Source organism: Mus caroli, unplaced genomic scaffold (genome assembly GCF_978045245.1).
Source record: "Mus caroli unplaced genomic scaffold, Mus_caroli_1 scaffold_11, whole genome shotgun sequence".
Classification (NCBI taxonomy): domain Eukaryota; kingdom Metazoa; phylum Chordata; class Mammalia; order Rodentia; family Muridae; genus Mus; species Mus caroli.
The window spans coordinates 116,245,113-116,264,532 of record NW_028227266.1 but is presented as its reverse complement, the minus strand read 5'-3'; the positions used below and the strand labels follow the sequence as shown (position 1 = coordinate 116,264,532).

The window sequence follows — 19,420 nt, the reverse complement described above, 5'->3', positions numbered from 1 at the left end:
GTTATGTGTACTCCAGAGCCTCCCTAGAGTGCGTGAGTCCCAGCCATGACCCCTCATCTCTTTTCAACCCTGAATAAGGCATGTCTCCATGTAGAATGCATACATTGGGTGCATACTCTATTCCTCACTAAGAGCAACGATGAAGACAGGAAGGGGAAATAAGTGGAACATAATAAGAGTCCATATATTCATGTTTCATGAAACTGTTCGAAAAGAGTATGTGGGGACAGATGGATACCTGATGGGTCTAAAGTGCTTCTCCAGGGGTAAATGTGAGCAAGACTTTGGGACATTGGAACATGGGAAGCTGTAATAATGCTCCCACAATACATGGGACTACAGAATTGAATTCGATAGGTAGCGGATACGAGATGGATACTCAGACACAAGCAAAGTCAGAGAATGTCCCAACGTTAAGTTCCTCCCTCCTAAAAGTAGGAAAACACAGCTCTCTACACGAGGTCCTTCTGTAAAATTCACTGGTACGCTAAAGGCTGCTCAGCACAGGGTTATCCCCTGCAAGCCACCTAGTAGGTGCATATTACACTGATATTAAAACTTGGGTCATCAAAGAAGTTCCCAGACTGCCAGTTGGTACCACTTGGGGCATCTTCTCTCTCCTGAGATTGCTTTCCCATAGTTTGGAGTCCTGGCATTTCATTCCCCTTGGGTACCACCCAGCCACTGTCACCTGTGGCATCCGGTTACCTCTTCAGTGCCTAACTTAGATGGATATAATTCGGAATCTATTTAAGGTGTTGGGAAACATGTTGAAGCGTCTAACAGGCATGGCCACCTTTCCTGCCTCAGAGGCCTGTGTTTCCTGGAACTTTGTGATAGCTCCTCTTCTTCTATCCCAACTCTGACAGTCTCTTCTGCATTTGGCTGTTTGGTTGATTCATTGACTAGTTGAGCACTGGTAACTTGGTCACTAGCTAGTCAGTTAGATAGTTGGTTGGTTTGCTAGTCTTTTGAGGAAGGGTCTTAACTGAGGCTCAAACTGGGCTGCATAGCCAGGGATGACTAACTGCTAATCCTCTTGTCCCTGTTCCTCAAGGACTACAGCCATAGGACACCCACTGAGCTATTTCTCAAGGGGATAATAAACACCATCATTTAAAAATTAATCTTAGCATTGGGCTGAATAGGTAGCTCACTGCGTCAAGGTGCTGGTCACTGAGCCTGATGATTTTCAAGTTGTCCTATAACATCCATGTGCACATTGCAACGTGAGTGTATACACACACACACACACACACACACACACTCAACTTAAAATGTGTTAATCTAAGCAAATAGCCCACTAAAAATAGGTCAATTTGAATTATTAACCATATAGAAATACACTATTTCCTGGGATTTTTAGATGACTGCTTAGAATCTTGTTAAGATTCATGATGACAATGGGGGTGAGATGAAATTCTCTTTATAACAAGGAATCCAACACATGAGAAGAATTAAAAGACGAAGGGAAAGGGCAACAGCACTGTTACAGAAGGCACGGATGGAGGAGGACTCTGGCTCATCATCCCTACTGTGCTAGATGCTGGGGCTGTCAACAATGACCTTTCGCAGTATTCTGTGACCTCTGCGGGGGACACGGCAGACACGGTCATATTAAAACGAGAATGTGAAGCGAACAATGGCCTCACATGCTTGCACGCTCATCATTCCCCTTTGAGAAGCATCATGGTTTTTAGGCTTAACATGCTGCTGATCGGCCTCTTAACCCTTTTTTTTGGGGGGGGGGTAGGCAAATGTTATTGATATATATCAATAATAAAAACTAATAATAAAAATAATGTATAATTATTCTAAAATAAGATGTCTTTAAATCTTAATTCAGTGTTCCTTCTTGCTCTATTTGTGGGGAGGTATTTGACAGACACTGATGAGGAACCACGAATAGTACTGAAGATACTTGGTATTTGGTTAACCGAGGCAATCACGCAGGGCAGGTAGCACATACAGGACAGACAAGGAGACAGTTAATACCCACAGCAAGATGGAGCAGAGAAGAAGTATACCAGACCTCTCATTTAGTATGTAATTTAAGACATTAAAGTTGTATATTTGGAGCCTGGGGAGATAGATGGTTCAGTCAGTGAAGTATGTACTTTGCAAGCCTAAGAACCTGTGTTCAATCCCCAGAGCTCATGTACAAATACATGTTTACAGGCCTAGTACTGGGTATGTGGATTGTGCCTAGGGCTCACTGGAATGATTGACTATTCGTTATTAATATAGTTACTTTATATAAGTAGGTTGCTATCACTATTTACAATTAGTTTTAGTTAAACTTTTTTTTTCTTTATGCTTGACATTTTTATACGATCATGTATTCCCATTTCTCCTCCAGTCCTACCATATCCTCCCGAGCATACCCCCTCTTCCCAACTGCATGCCTATTTTTATAACTCACTAAGTCCAGATAGTGCTGCCCATGTGTGCATGGATATGAGGTCAGCCACTGGCGCATGGAAACCTACCAGTGTTCACATCCTCAACGAAGAATAATTGTTGCTGCCCCAGAAAGTATCCACTGCCAACAACTCTTCTAGACAAGGTAGGAGATCATTTGCATCGCCTATGCCAGGATTTGGATTGCCTCGACCTTGGTGGAAGAAACTAGGAGTCTAAGGATGGCATGCCTTTGGGATGGGATGTGGCTGCTGCAGCATGATTGAAATGGAAACTTCTGGTTTCTTTGGAGACTCAGTTGTGTCATATATGATGTTTTTCTGGAAACTCTCTCATGAGAGGATGTTTTTTTTTGCTAAAGCAGACATGTCAGAGAATGTTTTGTTGAGAACAGACATGTTTCTCTGTTTTTCTAGAAGCAGCCTGGGAAAAAGGCATGTGATGTTTTGCTAGAGTGATTGCTTGAGAGAACAAGCAATGTTTGGAAAGGACATAAATATAGCCCAACAGACAGTGGATGATGCTGTATGGTATTGGTTTGCCTTGTCACTCTATGCTGGTCATTGCTGGACATTGCTGGACATTGCTGACACTGGGCTTTGCTGATTTGCCTTGCCACTTTTTTGGTGGTCATAATTTGTTGTGACTTCATAGAGAGAAATGCAACAAAGAACTTCTGGTGGTGTCCTGGCAGCTTTTTGGCACTTCCAAGGACTTGGGCCAATTGACAGAGCCTTGTGGTTTCTTCTAAATCGAACTTCCCTTGCTGATTCATAAATGGTGCTTGCAAGTGGAACAAGCTACCTGTGTTGATTTCTGTGAACTAAACTTCTGACATTCTGATGATGCAGATTAGATTCACTCCAAAGAACTATTTCTAAACAGGTCCACACCCTCCTTTACCCTGGTAATCTTTCCTTTCTTCTATCTCCGGTGGGTGGTGGGCTAGAAGAGAGGTTAAATCATTTAAGCACACTTATTAAAGTAGGTTTTAAAAATTAAAAACCTACACAGGGTCACACAACAGCTGTGGGTACCTGCACAAGACCCACACAAGGTGATTAGATAATGACATTTGGACAGATGTACACGAGGCAAATATATTTTCCTGCCTGTGTAGGTTTTGAGACAGAGCTCACTGTGTTATCTAGGTCAGCTAAAGAGCCCAAACTAGCTTTGAATTTGCAGTCCTACTACCATAGCTTCTGGAATGCTGAGTTCACAGGTGTGTGTCTCTGTGCCAAGATTTGTGGTATACTTTGATGAGTAATGTTTGTAAAAGTTGTGCAAGGTTAATCAATTCTTATTTACTTATTTTAAAATCATCGCTATTGTGTGCTTGCACATGACATGTGTGTGTGTGTGTGTGTGTGTGTGTGTGTGTGTGTGTGTGTGTGTAAAGAGAGAGAGAGAGGGAGAGAGAGAGAGAAAGAGAGAGAGAGAGGGAGGGAGAGAGAGAGGGGGAGGGGGAGGGGAAGAGGGAGAGAGAGAGGGAGAGAGAGAGGGAGAGAGAGAGAGAGAGAGAGAGAGAGAGCAGAGAACAGCTTTGGAGTTGGTTCTTTCCTTCAATGATGGGTTCTAAGGATTTTCAGTCTTCTGCTCCAGGCACGTGTCGCTGCTGAGCCACCTCGCCAACCCACTATTCTTATTTTGTGTGAGAATAGGCAAAGCTTTGTGTTATTTGAAAAGTTGTTTTTATTACAAATCCTATGAGTTTGTTTCTTTTTTCCCCTTGTTCTACTTATGGATAATCAGAGTAAAGAACCCAACCGACCTACCTTTCATTGATCCACCTTTAGCTGTTCTTCATTGATACTGGTGCTGCTATGTGAGGGGTGACTTAGTGGTGTCATACGTTTGGGGAGGCATATTGGTTCATCTTTTTTCCTGTCCCCAGTGGTCTAGGGAGTCTCTGGGGAGCAATAATGCCATATTCACTCAAGTCCTTTAAGATCTCAGATTACATAAGGACCAACTAGACCAAGAAATCTGTTGTCCCAAAAATGCTGTTCCTAAAAGCTCCCCATCAAGAGGCCAGGGAAAGAGCTCAGTAGATGACATACCCTTTAACACACCTGCCCTTGGGTTTGATCTCAGTAGATGGTGTGCCCTCTAACACACCTGCCCTTGGGGTTGAGCTCAGTAGATGGCATACCCTCTAACACTCCTGTCCTTGGGTTTGAGCTAAGTAGATGGAGTTCCCTCTAACACACCTGTCCTTGGGTTTGAGCTAAGTAGATGGAGTGCCCTCTAACACACCTGCTCTTGGGTTTGAGCTCAGTAGATGGAGTGCCCTCTAACACACCTGCCCTTGAGTGTGAGCTTATAGATGGTGTACCCTCTAACACGAACCTGCCCTTGGGTTTGCACTCAGTAGATGGCATGCCCTCTAACACACCTGCCCTTGTATTTGAGCTCTGTAGACGGAGTGCCCTCTAACACACCTGCCCTTGGATTTGTGCTCAGTAGATGGAGTGCCCTCTAACACACCTGCCCTGCCCTTGGGTATGAGCTCAGTAGATGGAGTGCCCTCTAACATGCACCTGCCCTTAGGTTTGTACTCAGTAGATGGTGTACCCTCTAACACACTTGCCCTTGAGTTTGAGCTCAGTACATGGCATACCCTCTGACATGCCTGCCCTTGTGTTTGAGCTCTGTAGATAGAGTGCCCTCTGACACACCTGCCCTTGGGTTTGAGTTCAGTAGATTGAGTGCCCTCTAACACATCTGCCCTGCCCTTGGGTATGAGCTCAGTAGATGGTGTACCCTCTAACACACCTGCCCTTGTGTTTGAGCTCTGTAGATGGAGTGCCCTCTAACACACCTGCCCATGGATTTGTGCTCAGTAGATGGAGTGCCCTCTAACACACCTGCCCTTGCGTTTGAGCTCAGTAGATGACATGCCTTCTAACATGCCTGCCCTTGTGTTTGAGCTCTGTAGATAGAGTGCCCTCTGACACACCTGCCCTTGGGTTTGAGCTCAGTAGATTGAGTACCCTCTTACACGTGCCTGCCTTTGGGTTTGATCTTTAGCATCCACAGCCCTGGTGTGGTGTCTCACACTGTAATCATAACCCTCAGAAGATGGAAGCAGGAGAATCAGAAATTCAAGCTCTTCTTCAGCTACATAGCAAGTTGAAAGCCAAATGGGCTACATTAGACCATGCCTCAAAACACCTTGTTCTCTTGCTGTGAATGCACTGTATGATCTCCTTTTTATTTTGACATAAACTCTAATGATATGCTTCTATGTTGAAATACTTAATTGTCCCCTTTATTTGGCCTCATTGAGACTGTATCCAATCGTCTTTTGCTCTTACAATTATATTTATGTATGTATATGTGCATATATGCCTGTATATGAATATACCCCACCATACTTGTGAAGCTTCCTTAAGATTTTTTGAAAAAAGTAGAACTGCTCTGACTGATAACATCTTCAGATTTAATCTTGTGTGTGGTGTGTGTACATATGTATGGGTGTATATGCATGCAAAAGTATAGAAATACTCCCCCATTGCTTTCCCACCTTATATATTGAGTCTGTGTCCCACTTGTGCCCAGAGCTCATTAACTAGTCAGATTATTCCACTAGACCCCTGTTTCCTTCCACATCTGTCTGTAATTTTGGGATTGCAAGCCACCCACCAGGTTTATTTAACCTTTCTATGGGTGCTAAGGATTCAAACTATGGTCCTCATAGTTGAAAAGGAACTACTCTCTGAGCCATCTTGTCAACCCTTCATTGAAATCTTCTACTGAGATACTGATTTGTCCCTGGTGTCATCTGGAAGGCTGAACTGGCACTGGTATACTCAGGATGTGCTGACAACTCCAGCCTATCTCAGACTCTACCACGCAACCGACATTTTGCTATTTTGGGTAAACATTCTATTCTATTATTTTCTTAAGGCTTTATTTATTTTTATGTGCTTGAGTGTTTGGCCTACATGTATTTGCATTATGTGCATAATGCCTGCTGGGGCCAGAAGAAGATATTGGATCCCCTGGAAGTACCCTTAGAAATGGTTTGAGCTGCCATGTGGGTGCCAGGAATCAAACCCAGAGAGGTCCTCTGCAAGAGCAATGGACTCTTCATGGCTAAGCCATCTCTCCAGGCCAACTCTTGTATTTCTTCCAATGCTGGATAGATCAAATTTTCCTTTACAGATCTATCCACCATTGGATACCTCCTTTTACTCAATAAGAGGCATAATACTCCTGCTTTGCTAGAAAACTAATATATGTCTCCCTCTCAAGTTGGCATAAAATAACATGGTTTTATGGGGAAATATTTAAACCTATCTTACTGAGGACCATTCCTGGCTTCCATCGACCTTTGTTTTTATAACAATGGGCTGTGTGTGCCCCTGGGTGAAGGCAAGTTGCTATTAGAAAGCAGAGTGACAGAGAGATGCTTGCCATGTTCTAAAACTATATTTTTTTTATCATAAAGGCACTAGAATTAAGCCCATGGCATTTGAAAATTGGCAATCTAGAGAGTGTTTACACTTTGCCTTTAAAAAGAATCATAAGTGAGTTTTTAAAATTAAAGATAAAAAGGGTTGTGACCTGACATCCTTTAGATTGTGTGCTTTAAAATATGATTTAAAAAAATGCTTCCACCAGTGTTTCCTTGTCTAATCTATTATATATTTATGAAAAATTTAAGTCAATAGATGTCAGATTAAATAAACTGTAATGGAGTTCTTAGAAATTTATTACTGTCAATATTTCAAATGTCTTTCATAGATTCAAGTTCCTAATCTCTTGTCAATGCAGTTAGTTTCATTAATGACAGGAGGTTACAATATAAATAGAACCCTAAAAACTACAGAATTCAGACCAGGAGGGAACTTTACAGAGAGCACATGGGTATCTGAAGTTTCCCGGTAATGTAATTGTAAAATATTTCATAAAAATTCAAACCTTGATGCTTGCCTGTTTTCCATCTCTTTGGTGTGGCATATTAATAGACTCAGTGCTCCTCTGTCTGGTCTGGGTGTCTGCAGGAGGGATTCTCAGAGAAGAACAGTTTTCAGATCTCTTGGTTCAAATGGCCCCAAGTAATGAGCCTTCTTGAAGGAATCTGCTACAAGACCAAGAATGTCTATTCATAACCATCTAAGTAAAATGCTCTTTTAGCTAGCCAACTGTTTGCTCCATTGACATTTAGCATGTATTATACAGCATATATCTTATTAATACATTATAACCTGCCGCTGCTTTTTAAAAGGAGACAACGAGGCTCTGAAATTCCTGGAATTGTGCCTAAGGATGTTTATAATTGTTTATAATTGTTTATAATTGTGCCTAAGGATGAGGCAGCAACATCTTCAGGGCCTTCTAGATTACTTATCAAGATAGTTCAGAGTCTAATAAGGATGGCTTTGGAATTTCAACCCCCACACCCACATACCCACAAATCCAGAGAGAGAGAAACAGAGACAGAGAGACAAAGACACACACACACACACACACACAGAGAGAGAGAGAGAGAGAGAGAGAGAGAGAGAGAGAGAGAGAGAGAGAGAGAACACAGTTTTGTAAAGCAATCCCTTTCAGGTATAGAGACCTGTGTCGTTTAAAGAAATAACTTTTGATGGCTGGCCAAGACTTTGTAAGATCAAAGAAGCCCCAGCTTGAAGGTTGGGGCAGGGGCTGTTTAGTGGCTGCACTCTGGGCCCTGACAACAGCCTTGCCTTCCTGCTAAGGTAGCGCTTAGAGATTTACCTTGTAGTAACATTGCCTTGGAGTGGTGCTCAACACCGCTCTCCATGGCCATTAACATTTATGGCACTATTCATTTAGGATTTTATGAGTCCTTCATATTCCCTTTATGAACCCAAACAAGAAATGTCAGTGCTGGGAATGGAAAATGCTATGCACAAAAATCCCTTGATTTCTTTTTTCATATATATTAATATTCACTAAACTTCTAAAACCCAGGAGATCAGGGTCTTGACTCTCAAGCATTCTGTACACCTTGGAGGCCACTGAGCACCCTCCAATGGACTTTCCTATCCTACCTGGCTACTGCCTTCATTGATGTGCAGAATAATTTAGGCACAAAGACTTGATATTCTATGACACATAATGACACCAATGGGGTTGATTTGCTACTTAACCCATCCAAATTCTATATTAATTTTGGACCCGCAACATACCAGTGAGTTTTCTAAGTCTTGGAATGAATGTCCTCGAGTGAGGCTGTTGCTGGAACAAACCACCCAACGCCCAGATGCTATCTAAAAATGAAGAGGGCCGGGCGTGGTGGCGCACGCCTTTAATCCCAGCACTCGGGAGGCAGAGGCAGGCGGATTTCTGAGTTCGAGGCCAGCCTGGTCTACAGAGTGAGTTCCAGGACAGCCAAGGCTACACAGAGAAACCCTGTCTCAAAAAAAAAAAAAAAAAAAAAAACAAAAAAAAAACAAAAAAAAAATAAAAATGAAGAGGAGGAGGAGGAAGAGGAGGAGGAGGGGAGAAGATAAGAGAAGAAAGGAAGGAGGAAAGAAAGAAAGAGAGAGAGAGAGAGAGAGAGAGAGAGAGAGAGAGAGAGAGAGAGAGAAAGAAAAAGAAAGAAAGAAAGAGAAAGAAAGAAAGAAGGAAAGAAAGAAAGAAAGAAAAAAGAAAGAAAGAAAAGGAAGAAACAAAGAAAAGGAAGGAAGAAGGAAAGAAAAGAAAGAAATAAGAGAATAAAGAAAACCTTATTTCCTATTCATGTGAAATCTACTCTGTTTGGAAGGTTTTCTGAATAAGGAATAAGCTCCTGGTTTCATTGTGTATCCACTCTAAGAACCCACCCCTCTCATCTGCAAACAGGAGAGGAGGGAAAAGAGGATGGATGCCCTATCCATGAAGAGGTCTGTGTGGATCTAGCCTTGGAATAGTGCACATCACAGATACCACATTGCATTTCTAGAACTCAGCTGGTAGTTATGTTTACTGCAAAGGATGCTGGGAAATGCAGTAAAAAGCGATTACAAGTTTCACAAGCACAAAGCTGATTTCTGTCCATGGTGCTCCTATATCAGTCAAGACAGACGGGTTTCCTACTTGTATGAAGGTGCTGTTTTGGTATAGCCAGATAGATGTTCAAAGAGATGCATGGATGAGAGTGGTGGTGATGGAAATTCTGAACAGAAACAATGGAAGCCAATGGTCCTTGTGTGAGTTACAGGTGGGAGGGAGCTCCAGCATGGATCATGGGAGGAAGGATTTCAGGAGGAAGAAATTTATCTCTCAAAGGTCAACCATGCAAAGACCCAGAGAACGTTCTAGATATAAAACTAATATCAGGCAACACATAGGCTCAGCATGCTCCCAGGGATGAAAGGAGGCACTGTGAGCTCGAGCTGACAGACCATGTTCAGAAGAGGAACGGATGGGTAGAGGAAGGAGCTTGGGTATTAAGGACAGCTGGAGAACCTTCCTGGTGCTGCCAGTTCTGCATGCGAAGATTTGCACGTAGAATCTTGGATATGGCATCTCACTTGGCCTTTTTCATAAGTCACAAAATACATGCTACAGTTTTTCCCTTTTAGAGTCCAGAAGGTTAAGGAAGTTTTAAGTTCTTCAAGGTCTTGTCGCTGATGAAGTAGCTGCCTCAACCTCTTCCAGGTTGAGGTGACAGGCACAGAGTAGTGCATCAAATCAAGGCATGTCACACAGTGTCTTTTCATTTCTAAAGTCTGGAGTAAACATGCTTTTCTCTTCCTTTAAGATGTTTGTCGCACATTTCACGTCGGCTACGAACTACTGTTGCTCGATAAGGAAGGTTGGGAAATGGAATCTAACCCATTTCGGATGCTGTCTTAATTGCTCTCCTGTGCTGTGAGGAAGTACCCAAGAATGGCAACTTAAGGAATGGGTAACTGGGGCTCACAGCACCAGGGTACAGTCCATCAGAGAAGGAGAGAGCTGGTGGGAGGAGGGGGACCGTGGTGGCAAGGGCTTGAATCACTGGTCACATGGCATCTGCAGTGAGGATGCAGAGAGATGAACGATGACCGCTAGCTCGGCATTCAGGCTGCTTTTTCTTTCTGAGTCAGTCTAGGAGGTGTGGTAATGACTTCTTGAATGGCTCTTCCCACTTCAGTTACCCTAATCAAAGTTCACCCCTTACAAGCATAGCCAGAAGGAACCTAATCTAGACTACCACTCTAGGATGTCCCTGGAGACCTGTCTATTTGGCAATGCTAGACACTGTCAAATTGACAGTCTTATTAACTATCACATATAGAAAAATCTCCTTCCAAAATGCTGAGCAGCCTCCGTCTAGATTTGACTAAGGAATATTCACTACAGTCGGTGTACCTTAATCCTTTTTAAATACTGTCTAGCTTTCTGCTTGTTCTCTGTGCCCCCAAATCATTACCATGCTTATTTTGTTGGCAGCTAACTTTTCTAAGTTCAGTCAATTGATTTGTAGCTTATTCAGAAACATAGATGAAGGCATGAAGTCACAACGTGTATGTATTCATTTCGAAGTACCAAACTCGTCAAGCTCTCATCCAACCAGGGTCACTCTAGATGTTACTTTTGAACTCTAGACAGAAAAGTCATTGTGTATGCATTAAGGTGGCAGTCATCCATTGCTTCATTTTCCATACCAATGGGGACTTCCTGGAGAACCAGGCCCATTACAAAATGATGTTCTATGAGATGAGCTGTCTACACCAGAAGCTTCTGTGGTTAAACCTTGAAATAACTCAATGACATGTCTATCTCGGCACGGGAAATCCTTCACTCTGTAAATGTATGAAAGACTCAGAACATTTAAAAATAATACTTTTTTCCTTTAAAAATAAAAGGAATATTCTGAAAGGATTTTTTTCCACGAAAACTTAGGCACACATCAAACTCTGTTCTAGTTGGTGTCTCACTTGCTGTGAGAAAGCAGTGGCCAAAAAACATGGGAGAGGAGAGACTTTACTTGGCCTACAGGTTTCAGTCCATCGTAGGGAAAAGCCAGGGCAGGAATTCAAGAAAGAAACTAAAGAGGAGGCCACGGAGGAATGATGCCCACTTGGCTTGTGCCCCATGGCTTGCTGCTTGCTCGGCTTGCTTTCTTACAGCACCCTGAGCACCTGCCAGCAGATGGCACAACTCACAGTAGATTGGGCCCTCCCCCATCAATCATTAATCAATTAAAAGCCCCACAGACTTGGCCACAGGCCAATCTGTTGGAAGCAAGTCCATGACTGAGGTTCCCTCCTCCAAGACTACTCTAGTTTGTGCCAATTTGAAGAAAACAAACCAACAAGAGTACCAACCTACTCCAAGAGTAGGTTTTATTATTGTTGTTTGGTTGGTTTTGTTTTGTTTTGTTTTAAGAAAATTAAAGAGTTTTAGATGAAGTAAGTTTTACTCACCATGCATCTTCTCAATTTCTCCATTTCAGTCATCTTATAAGTATGACATGGTGTGATGACCACATAATGAGGGGCTCAAGGACTTAAATTTGTGTCTCAGTTTTGGTAACTGATTTGTTTGATGATGCTGGGAGAAAAATCATGCATAAATCTTGGCCTGTTTTTCATCTCTCTGAAAATTATAACAGATGAAATATTTAATAAATACTTAATGCTTTATTAATGGAAGCCTGCTAACATGATTGAAATTGAACTGTTGTAATTGAATCTAGAGCCCATCAATTTCTCTTAAAGGGAAGTTCCATCTCGCTTGCATGGCCCTGTCTGTTCTAAGTCCTTCTATCATGCCTGCATTAGCTGAAATCACACTGTTTCTTATTTTGCTTCTTTTAAAGTTCCCCATATAACGCTTCTAGGACCAAGGATTTTGTAAGTGAACTATAGACAAATTCATGGATTTTTTTAAAAAATCTATACCCTTCTGTAAACTATGGGTGTTTCCACCCCTTCATTTGCCATTCCTGTCTTTATTCCAGCAGGTCCCTGCATCCTTTCTCCCATGACAAAGCATCCTCCCTCCTTGTTTCCACTCAGACTCAACTGGTGCCCACTTCCAGGTTGGAGAGGTGTTTTTTGACACCCTCTTAATTTTGAGTTATTTATGGTATCTCTTTCTCTGGCATATTCTTCTTGGCTCTGTCTTCTTCCATATTGAAGCGTTGCTTCAGGCCCAAGGATGTTCATTATACAGATATGTGGATTTATTTTCTAGACTAAATGTGATTTAAATGACAAAATACTTGTAATACATTTTCAAAAGTCATTATGTCTTCCTTAGTTCATTCATTTTTCCTTTCGAAAACTATTGTGTATCCCTTGATGTTCCAGGAGACTGGGCTGCAGAGATCAACAAGTCCTCTCCCATTACAGGACTGGACTTAAGTAGTGTACCATAGATCATTAGAATGTGCAATCCTGATATGCAGAAGTCAGGAGAGTGTCATGGAATCTTGGAAAATGGAGTTTGCCACCCATGGAGATAGCTGTCATAATAGACACAACAGCAAGGTCTAGAGCACCTAACAGGAAAGAGTTGGAGCTGGTGAGTTCTTGTCTCTGTTCAAATTTCATTCTTCTAGGATTTCTATGGCGTTCTAAATTTCTGCTACCTGCAAACTTATGTGTTAGTTGCACAAAGAACATGTCTCTGTCTTTGAGCAGCACATTTACCATAGGACACTGTGAAGAGGTTTCATTTCTTATAGCTGTACTCAGAGAGCTGTACTCTGAAGTGTTGTGTTGACTGGACTGTGAGATCACATCTAGATTCATCATAAGATCTGTGGTCAGCTACTGATGTCTTGTATGGTGAGTTAGAGGAAGTAGGGGTATGTAGACAACATGTGTACTCTCCTATTCTAGTCTTGCGAATAAAGTAATAAGTTATCCCAATCCTTATTAAAATTAAAAAAAAACTGAATTACTGAAATAAAATACACACCTTAAAAATCAGAGTGTCATTTTACGGGTATTTCTCCTCCATAAATATAAAATCTGGATCTCAATGGTTTAACTTTTTTAGCAATTAACTTACTTTCTATATCCAATAAAAATCTACCCACTTGGGCTAGAGAGATAGCTTAAGAGATAGGTTAAGAGTACTGACTGCTTTTCCAGAAGGCCTGAGTTCAGTTCCCAGCAACTACATGGTAGCTTGGCTCACAACCATCTGTAATGGGATCCAATGCCCTCTTCTGGTGTGTCTGAAGACAAAGGCAGTGTACTCACACACACAATAAACAAACAAATAAACAAACAAACAAATCTTTTTTTTAAAAAAGTCCACCCATTTATGTCTTTTGGACAGTTCCAAGGGTAAACCCATTTTCAGTTGCCTCAAACTAGGCTTCAGTGCTTCCCTAGCCTGTTACCCACTGCAGTGGCCCTGAGATGTTCCCCTCCACTGAAGTCTGTGGTCTTAGAGGGCATGTACCACCATGAAGGTTGACAATTGTGGGCCAGAAGCAAGATGTACAAGAATGTTGGATCTCCACCCAGAGCTGACAATTCACAGGGAAGGAAGGTTTAGAAGTGATGTTTTTCCGGAAGTGAAACTTAATGCCTCCTACCTAAGACTCCATAAAGCATTGACTTTTCATTTACACAATGGAAATGAGTGTTAATGTATTCGTAAAGGCTACTGGAGAAATATAAAGTCAGTCCAATGGATTGAAGTCTTCAATGCCAAGAATGAGCATGCCTATTGACTTATCTCAGCATGGATTGGCGCTTTCTGAATATAACGTAGACTGTAGGTATAGGATTAATTTATGCAGATTCTTACAGCATAGCCCATTGTAATTCCTGTAATACATTTAGCCCCGTTTAATAAAAACTCTGAAAATTGATAATCTTCTATTGTGCCTCCATCTTCCCTCTTTCCTTTCAGCCTCCTTACACAGGGCAGGCTACTCCCATTGTTGGGTGTAACTTGGTGGAAAATGTCATCATTTATTAAATTGTTTAGAGAAACATTTCAATTCTAGGAAGTACTGTCTTGTGGCTTGTGCTCATGGTCTTTTAAAGCAGGATTCTTTCTACCTTCATCAGGGCAGCCGGCTGGCTCCATTTCAGCCAACGCTGTAGATTGAAGTATTGGCTGAATAAATAAATAAATAAATAAATAAACCTGCTGTGAATGTGGAAACTTCAATTCAAATGATTTGAATTATAAAGTCAGTGCCTCGGTCTCCAAACTTCAGAAAATTTACTTTGAATGTTATGAGTTGAGTCTAAGGAAGTCTTCCTTCACTTTCTCTTCCTTCAACATGTACAGTATTCTGCGAGGACACAGCTGTTGACGTTCTAAGTAGCTGTCCATGGCCCACCTGCCTTAGAACACAAGGCAGTTCCACATGTCCAGGTATGAACAGCTTTGAATAGGTTCGAGGTGGATCTGCTTCATTCTCAAGTGTGGCTTAGGAATGAGCACTTCTGTAATGAGTGGGTCTCAGGTATCGAAGCCTACATCCAGGGCTCTGGGGCAATGGCTGAATCAGTAAGCACTCTCCGTGCAAGCTGGAGGACCTGAGTCAGATCATCTGCTTCCACATAGGAAGAACAGCCAGGTGCAATAACTGGTCTGTGACCCTAATTGTGGTGGAGAGATGGGGTAGTAGAAGGAGGGGGACCCCTGGTACTTGCATGCCTAGCAAGCATGACCAAGTCAGTGAGGTCTAGAGTGAGTAAGAGAGTCTGTCTCAAAAACAAGGTTGAAAGCAGTAGAGGATGGCACACCCAGTGTAGACCTCTGGGCATGTGCGCACGCGCGCGCACACACACACACACACACACACACACACACAAGCTCATTCATGTACACATACACATAATAAATAAAATAAGAGAAACATTGCATATACACATACATTATCAACCCATTTGAAATGTCTAAAATGTTATTTCCTTAGTTAATATATGCCAGGACTTTGGGAATATTTAAGCAATACCAACTAATACGCAAAGAGGTGACCTAAAAGGCAAGTAGAGAGAAAGAACTAACAAAACTGCCATGCATCCATTCATTTCTTTCAGAATTTAAACTCTGAATTATTACAAAGAGCGATACAGGGTGTCCAGAGGGCCCCCTCATCTCCTGACCAGAGCTCTATGTGAGGGATGTAGTAGATGGTGCATAGGCTATACATCTCAAAGAATAAAATTTCTAGCATTTTTTATCACCATAACAAATGTTCATGACTAAATGGGATGGGAATCCCCCCCCCCTCCAGAATAAACAGCCTCCTTCCTGAGTGGCTATTGATATAAACTTGGGGTGAGTTTGTTTTAAGATTTAGCTTATCTGGCGTCTCCCTTGTTTGAGGCTGGAAACTGGCTTTCTCTCTCAGCTTTCATGGAATTCCTCTACTTTGATGGCTGGAGAGTGGGTGTTAGCAGTTCTTGAAAAAAATCACACCTAAGGGGAACTATTGGGAGGCCTCTAAAATGTTATTTTTATTTGTGCATATTTCTAAAATAAATATGTCTTGGTAGTAACTGTGGTTAGCACACACGACAATTTATGCTCTCCTGATAAGAATAGTTCCCAAAGGGAGAATTCCCTTTTGTAAGAAAGCCAAGAAAATTTAGGAACTACAAAGAAAAGAGAAAAAAAGAAAAAAAGAGAAAGGAAAAAGGGAAATGCATAATAATAGTTAATATTCAAAGCAAGGCTCAGCATGTGATGTACTGTTTATTTCACATATTTGTTTAATGTCAGTGGGAGATTTGAGGTACATTTTTTTTATCTACTTATCACATTCCCGGAGAGATAGTAAAATTAATCAGAACAAGTAGGCTATAATCTGAGGATCTTCGGCAATTTAGTGAGATTTAAATAATATCTCTATTTTATCTAAGCCATTCGTGTTTGCTAAATGTGTTTCTAGGTCAGTATCATCTTGTCTGCATAAGTACTTTGTATTTTCTAAGCCATTTGGAGTCATTAGTTCATCATTATGAAGATAATTCTGTGAAGGATGCAGTGTCATGTTGTCTAATGGGAGAAGAGGGGACTGGGAGCCTCAAGGACTTGGCTTTCATCACCCTGGACTGGGAAGGAAGGAGTCAAGGATATGCTGGGTTTCATTCATTTTGGCTTTTTCTTTCATTGTTGAAAAAAAGAGGCTTCAGCCTTCAGAAGCCTACCATTTGAATGGATCTCATTCTCCTACAGGGCATTGCCAAACTGGAGCCGTCCTTGGACATTTGTGTCTGGGATGAGCCTTATGGTAACATTATTGGTAACTCCTGAAGGTTTGTGTGTGGGAGGGGGAGGTGATATGTTCACATGTGAGGGTGCACCTGTGTGCTGGTGCACACAGACATATGTGTGCATGTGTGTGGATGCTAGAGAACAGCCCTATGACTAGTTTCTAAGGCACCTTCCATTCATATTGGCCTGGAACTTTCCAAGCAGGCTAAGCTGGCTGGCCCGTGAGTCCCAGGGACCCATCTGTCTCCTCCTCCCCAGAGCTGGGGTTACAAACCTATCTTCAATCCCAGTATTTTTAATATAGGGTCTGCAAATTGAATTCTGTCTGGTCCTTGGGCTTGCAGTGCAAACACTTTACATAAACAAAGTTCTCTAAACATGACTTCTTTTAATTGAGAAGGTTGATACATCAGTAGCTTTGGAGATCAAAAGGTCAGAGTTGAAAGATACAAGCTGACCCTGTATCCTGAAACCATAGTTTAAGCCCCAACAACTTGTTTCTCTCTCTCTCTCTCTCTCTCTCTCTCTCTCTCTCTCTCTCTCTCTCTCTCTCTCTCTCTCTCTCTCTCTCTCTCCTTGTTTTCCAACACACTGTGTGATGAGAAGAATTTATCTAAGTAGGAAAAGCAGAGAAAAGCCCATCATTAATCAGGGTATTATAAAAGCCCTGTCCTAATGCTTCAAATGACTGTTGAACAAATATAATTAAGCTCTAAGAGTAACTCATCAGATTTAGATCATTATATGTTATACATTATAATTTAATCTTTTGGGGTTTGAGTATTACTATAAGAACAGTGCTACTTTAAAAAAAATGTGGTGTTTCACAAATCAAATGATTAGTAGTTCTAATTTGGTAATGATACGTCTCCTAGAGTAAGCTAAGCAAACAGAGTACGCCTGCCTTTTGTGTGTGGCTCCTGGCCAAGAGCGTGTCTCTCTGGTGCCCTGATGCTCTATGAGGCTGCTGTCTACGAGCAGAGCTCACATGCCCACTGGTTCTCATACTTTTGTTTCTAGTCCTGCCCTTCCAGCCCCTAGGACCCACCTGACACTGCTTCAGTTCTGTGCACATACATGTATTTGTGTGTATGCGTGTGTATGTGTGTATATGTGGTGTGTGTGCACATCTGTGTGCATGAGTGCCCATGCAGATGTGAGTGCCTGTATGTAGAGGTCCCAGGATTTTGTTATATGTCTTCTTGGTCACCTTCCCATCTTCTAAATTGGGGCAGACTCTCAGAGCTAACTGATCAGGTACTCTGGCTAACCAGCTTGCTCTGGGCATCCTTCTGCCTCTGTTCCCCCACTGCTTGTACTAAAGTTGCACTATTGTACCTGTTGTACATCTGCCGAGCACTCAGGATTTAAAGTCAGTTCCTATGTGTGCATGGCAAGCCCTACCCACTGAACCAGACCCTCTCCCCCTTTCCATGGGATTTTATATCTGTTTGCTGTCACTGGCATGCCCTGCAGATCTTTAGAAATTTCAGATGCAGCTGGCATACTTGGGCAGGGTCTATGGAGTCAATAAGAATTTTAAAGCCAAGTTTAGAAGTGCTGTAATTCAGTGGCGGCAGTGACTCAGGTCTCATAAATGAAAAGCTGTTCTGCAGATTAAAACTAAATCAATATATGCTAAGCGGCTGGGTGTCTGCATTCTGCAGGCAGCTTGGTCAACCTCTCTTGTCTTCTGGGTCTGCCTAAATCTTCCAAGCAAATACTATGTAGACATCTAATTCTCTTTCTCCACCACCTTAAAATTTGGGATTTGTGAGAACTCTGTACATTTTATTAAGGAGCAAAAGAGCTTTGTAAAGAAACACCATCCATCAACAGGGAGCAATGAGATTCCCTTCCCCCAAAATCCACTCAGGCTTTCTTTCTCTGCTATAAGTCACATACACGGTCCTTCCCTGGTTCTGTTGAGTCTTGCTTTTATCACTGGATCACAGTTAAACTCCACCCGATTTTAAGATCAAAAGCCCCAAATGGAAAATGATAATATTTCAAAATGAAAGTAAGCATGGGGATTTGTGTATAACACACACGGTGATGATTTAATTAATGGTTCACAGTGGTTGTGTTTGGAGTTGGCAGGGCAAGATCATGCGCAAAAGGAAGTTCAATGTTGTCTGCTAAAGAACTCCCTGGCTGGAAATTTCCCTTCCTGCCTCCAATCTTCTTGCTTGTAGAGACTCCTATGACACATGTGTGAACCTGTAGGTGAATCCACACATCACTGTGTGTCACTGTGCCAAACATGTGAATTCAGGACATTTGCCAAGTTCTCACCCCTCTCCAAACACCCAGTTCTGGAGGAATAAGCGTGTTGTGTCTGCATTGGCGAAGGGCAGCTCACCTTACCATGTGGACCTGCTTTACATGTCTGCCACGAATCTCCCCCCCCCCCCCCGCAACATGAATGACATGCTCCTGTAACTTTTAAAAGCAATAGTACCACAGACTTTTTTTAAAAACAAAAAACTGTGGCAGATTTCTGTAAAGTGCTTACCTCAGAGGCAGAGAACCCGAGTTCAGATCCTGACACCAGTATAGAAAACTAAACACTGTGACACACATCCAGTGAGAAGCCCCAATTCAAAAATCAATCAATCAATCAATCAATCAATCAATCAATCAATCAAGTATGGGCTAATTAAAAATAGTAATTAAGACCTCACTGTTAATCTCTGGTCTCCACATTCAAACCCACACCCACACCCACACACACACATACACAAGTACACACTCAGGAACATGTATGTGCTTTTTATTTTTGAGATTATAATATAATTACCTTTCTCCCTTCCTCTGCCTCACTCTAAACCCTGCTATATGCCCCACCTTG

General features: G+C 42.0%; 1 protein-coding gene across 8 annotated transcripts in view; it reads left to right on the top strand.

The window, feature by feature from the left end:
• The window catches only part of Rbms3 (RNA binding motif single stranded interacting protein 3), a 1,312,983-nt gene that overhangs the window by 548,455 nt on the left and 745,108 nt on the right, over positions 1 to 19,420 (top strand). The window lies entirely within an intron of this gene.